Source organism: Lutra lutra, chromosome 3 (genome assembly GCF_902655055.1).
Source record: "Lutra lutra chromosome 3, mLutLut1.2, whole genome shotgun sequence".
Taxonomy (NCBI): domain Eukaryota; kingdom Metazoa; phylum Chordata; class Mammalia; order Carnivora; family Mustelidae; genus Lutra; species Lutra lutra.
Window position 1 is genome coordinate 49,684,980 of NC_062280.1, and position 5,130 is coordinate 49,690,109.

At 39.5% G+C, this 5,130-nt stretch overlaps 1 long non-coding RNA gene across 1 annotated transcript; it reads right to left on the bottom strand.

The window, feature by feature from the left end:
* Positions 1-270: 270 nt before the first annotated feature.
* Positions 271-4,717, bottom strand: LOC125095397 (uncharacterized). Its single transcript, XR_007125865.1, has 3 exons — positions 4,514-4,717; positions 870-1,025; positions 271-401 (listed from the first exon to the last, which is right to left on the bottom strand). It is a non-coding gene; the product is annotated as an uncharacterized LOC125095397 (long non-coding RNA).
* Between the last annotated feature and the right edge of the window lie 413 nt (positions 4,718-5,130).

The following is a 5,130-nucleotide window of genomic DNA, read 5'->3' on the forward strand; positions in this document are numbered from 1 at the left end:
AAGGTAAATGATAAAGAATACTTAAGGCATTGCCACTGTTTTTTTTTTCAAACTGCATTTCCAACTTTGGATATTACCATTTATTGACTTTGATGTTAAAATAAGAAATTTGGCATACTTAGTCTTTCTCACACGCATCTTCCAGATTTTTTTCAAATGTCTTACCATTTTGCACTGTCCAGATTTAGGACATTATTAGTCTTCAAACTTATTTCCAACAGTTATATTGTCCTTGCATAATATGTAAGTAGATGTAGCACTTACCTCTTATATTCATTTCTGAGTAACTACGTTGCTATATCCTCCGTTGTCTTTTATTTATTGAGTAGTGTTTTCATAAGGGCGCAGAGATTCCACATTTCCTCAGGACTCAGATTAAGATATGTTTCTCTGAAGGATAGCTTAGCCAGAATATAACATATTTCTATCATATATTTTTTCCTCACAGTTTTACAAATAATTCTATCTTTTAGCAAGTCTGAAGTCAATCAGATCTTTTTCCCCTTTAAATGACACCTTTTATTTCTGCCCCGATGCCCTGAGTCTCTCCTAATATTTGCAGTTCAGAAATTTTTGCCACAACGGTATCTTGGTTTTGATCATTTTGTGTGAATTTTCCTGTTCCTATAATATTTCTTAACCCTCACTTCTGAACTCCTTCATTTCAGGAACGTTTTCTTCTACTTCTATCTTAAAATATATTCAAAATAGTTTACATATCTTACAAATATCTGTAGATTATACAGACTTCATTCTGTTAGATAACCATCACCTGCTTTCCAGTCTCCTAATCACTTTTCAACTGGTTTTCATTTAATTTTTTCACATTTGATCAATCCTATCCCCCTTACTCACTGCTAGATCCTCACCTCCTAAATGTTGTTCTTCCAATTTGGTCTCTTCTCGGTCTCTCTGCTAGTGAACTCCTCGTTATTGTGGTGGTTGCTTCCTGCTTTTTGTCCAGTTTTTAGTTGTGGTCCATGAGAGAGTCTGAGTGTGGCAGACGTCCTCCAGGTTGGCCCCCACTGGAGTATGGGGATGTTCTGAAACTACAGAAAACTGTTGGTCAAAATATTTCCTCTCTTTCCTATGATAATTACTTGTATAATCTCAATCTACTTTTCTGTTTCGTTTCTCTTCATTTTTTTTTCCCTCAAGTTTGTATATATAAGTTTTTTTTTGTTTTTTTTTTCCTGGCTGTTAATCATCTTTGAATGATAGCGGTACCAGGTACGTGCCAAAAGATAATATGGTAAGATCAGTAGAGGCAGTTAGAGAAAACTGCAATTTTCATTCAACTTTTTGTACCTCAAATTAGGATTTCTGTACCAAAATGTTCCATATTCAGAAACATACATACTGTATCATGCGCCTAGAATAACAGGCACTCAGAAAGTAGAAAAAACAATTTTAACCATTTAGAGAGCATTTTCTACGTATTGGCTGCTACGTTAAGCGGTTTCTCATTTACTTGGTACAACAGCACTGTAAGCTAAGGATTTTCATCCCCCTTTACAGAATAAAGAACTAAGGCTTGTAGCCGTGTTAAAATTGGTCTATGGTGCCAGCAAGTCAAGTGGGAGAGCCAGGACATCAACCCAGACCTTCTTAATACCAATGACTGGCTCCTGAATAATCCCTCAAAATGTGCCTCTGGCTTCTTCTTATTTTTGTGCAGAATTTGACAATAGAAGAACACTAGGAACTCTCTGTGAATCCACTTTGTTAAAGAGAAAATACCACAGTTTCTGGAAAGGAGAAGAATCACTCCTGAAAGGAATCCTGAAAACACTCTGTATTTTTATCTAAGGTTAATCACTTTCTGTAGGAAGCTTTCATTGACACCAAATCTCAGTTCAACTGAAGGTAAGCCTCTCTTTTTTATATTCTTATTTTATTCTGTATTTTTATCTCGTGGTATTTCTCAAGAAGAATCAGTGAAATTTAAGGAATAAAATTGATGTGTTTAATGTCAGTCTTTCTGAGAGGGAGCTTATCTTGTCTCCACAGTATTTCCTCAACCCAGGAGACTTTCTCTTCCCACAGTAGTTCCTTCTTTTAATTGAATTAATGAACCACTTAAAATGTCACCAGCTACAAACACAAACAAACAAAAACCACACAAACAAATAAAACCCAGGTGTATGAAGGAAATCAGCTAAACCCAGTGAATAATTTAATCTTCTAAGAAGGCAGGATTATAGGGGAGTCTCAGACATGTCATGTTAGGATCCATGCGCTTCCCTATTATCTAGTCTTTCTCCATAATTTGTCAGCCTAGCTGAGGCTGGTAGTAATATACCTACCTATATTTCAGAGGTGACAATGTCCAGAGGCAGAAGAAAAGTTCTGTGTCTTCAATGTTTATCTCTCAGGAGTTAGAAATATTTCCCCTACACCCTTCATGGTCTTCCCGCAATTCTCTTGGCTGGAAATAGGACATATGCCCAGCTCTAAATAGATCAGTAGTGAGAGTAATGGGACTATCTTTGGCTTTGATAAATCAGATTTGTCCCTGGTAAGAATGGCCAACTGCTCCATAGAAGGAGGAATAGTGGTAGGGATGGGTCAAAGAAACTTGAAATTGTTCTCCATTGTGCCCTAATGACTGGCAATGGTGGGAATATTAGAATTTGAATTAAGTGGAGTCAACACAGGTGAAGCCCTGTGGGAGAGTTCTCGGATTCAGGGCACAACAGAAAGTTTTTAAAAAGTTCTTGAGAATTACAAAACAGTATTTAATTATTTATGGAATTCAAATAAACTAAAGTTTAATGATTTCACTGGAATCTTTAGAGAATCTTCAAAGACTAGAGTCTAGCAATTATTGCCACCAATAATTAGCAAAAGCATTGGAGCGCCCACTGATTCTGACCTCTTCCGAATTATCTTAAAGTAAGTGCCCCATCAGCAGAGCTTCTGCTGACTGAGCTAAAACCTTACTTTGTGTTCTATTTCATCTGGTAAACTAGATCCTTATTCTAGGGCAGGGAAAAGGGTAGACCCAACAACTGTTGTGTGCCAATTAATGAGTCAGGCTGCTGGTGTGGCATTTAGAGACATTAAGGTTTGAATTGTGCCCACCCACCCCACCCCAAACTGAAGTCTCAGCCTCTAACTGTGAATTTGACTGTGTTTGGAGATGGGAACTTAAAGAGGTATTAAGTTAAAATCAGGCGCCTGGGTGGCTCAGTGGGTTGAGCCTCTGCCTTCAGCTCAGGTCATGATCTCAGCGTCCTGGGATCGAGCCCCGAGTCAGGCTCTCTGCTCAGCTGGGACCCTGCTTCCCCTCTCCCTCTGCCTGCCTCTCTGCCTACTTGTGATCTCTCTCTGTGTCAAATAATCAGTAAAATATTTTTTTTTTTAAAGAGGTATTTAAGTTAAAATGAGGCACATAGGGTGGATCCTACTGCAATACAAGCACTGCTCTCAGAAGAGAGGTTAGGACACAGAAGTGAGCAGATGCAAGACTAGGTGAAGACACAAGGGAAGAAAACGAAATGCAAGCCCAGGGAAGAGGCCTCGGAAGAAATGAACACCTGTGGACACCTTGACCTCAAACTTCTACCATCCGGAAATAAATGTGTTCTTTAAGCCACTCAGTCTTGGTATTTCTTAGGGCAGCCCTACTACATAAATACAGATCTATAGGATTCAGAGGCAACCTCACAGGGAGAAATTCCGCACTTCTTGAATGACATTACTCATGTTCTAGACTATGGTAGCTTAGCCACTGGAGAGAACAGAGCCTAGTGTGATGGAATATGGAAGGTTCCATGGGCCACAGATAATCTATGTTTGGGTACGATGGGACTAATTAGATGAAAAGTCCTGGTTCCGAGAACTATGTACATGTAGCAGCCATAGACAATGAAATTTACTCCCTGAATTCACTTAATGTAGTCACGGGGGAGGGAAGTTAAGTAGCACATAGGGAGGTAGGAATCAGGAAGAGTCTTACTACAACTGCACCTAATCATTCTTTCATTTATTTATCAAAAAAGTTTTTTTTTTTTGCTTGACTATTATATGCTAAGCACTATGCAAGATGTAGGCAATATAATAGTAAACAAGATGGGTTTTCCTTAGGATATACAACCTAGTGGAAACCAGAGTAATAAGTGCTAATTACTTACACTAATAATTTGATAAAATCTGATTTATCAAAGCCAAAGATAGTCCCATTACTCTCACTACTGATCTATTTAGAGCTGGGCATATGTCCTACTTCCAGCCAAAGAGAGTTGAGGGGAAGACCATGAAGGGTGTACGGGAAATATTTCTAACTCCTGAGAGATAAACACTGAAGACACAGCACTAAGTAAATAGACAATTACAATAGTGTAATATGTGCTTCATAGGACATATATCCCAGTACCTATTTCCTTTGCAGGGAGGAGAATATAGATGACCGGCCATAATGGGCTTAGAGTTCTAGGTTTGGTGGCTCTTGTTGGAGCTATAACATTGTCTACTTTCCAGCCAGTGCTCCTGAATACAGGACAGGACTTACCGACAGCTTCAGGTATCACCATGAGTCAGAATAATACCCAGTTCCCAAAGTTCCGCAGATGATCAGAGGAGGGTGTACTATTACACAATAGGAGGGATTCGAGCATGGAGCATCCTGCAGGATATAGACCAGGCAATACAGGCATGCCCCAGGAGCTGATCGTCTTTGGCCACCAGGACAACCTGTTAGCAGGTATTAGGTATAAGCAAGAAGCCGGCTTCAAAGTAATTCAGGAGAAGACAGCTGACTTGAGAACTCCAATGATAGGGGTTTGAAACCAGGTTGAAGAGCAAAAGGAGAGGGAAGAGTATTAAGTAATGACTTAAAACGGATCCAAGGTGTGTAGGACAAAACATTCCCATATGATGATGGACATCACAGTCTCCTGAGCAACCTGTTCACACCCCCATGCCTGGACCTCACCACCAGTGGTTCTGATGTGGCTGCTTCATGGCTAGCCTGGACACTTAGATTCTTAAAGAACTCAGTGGGGGATTATAATGTGCATCCATAATTTGAAATTGCTGGATTACGAGGATGGAAAGCTAAAGGCAAGTGGATTATTATCAGACAGGCAGGTTCATGGGTATGTGCCTATGTGTTGAGAGGAACAGAGC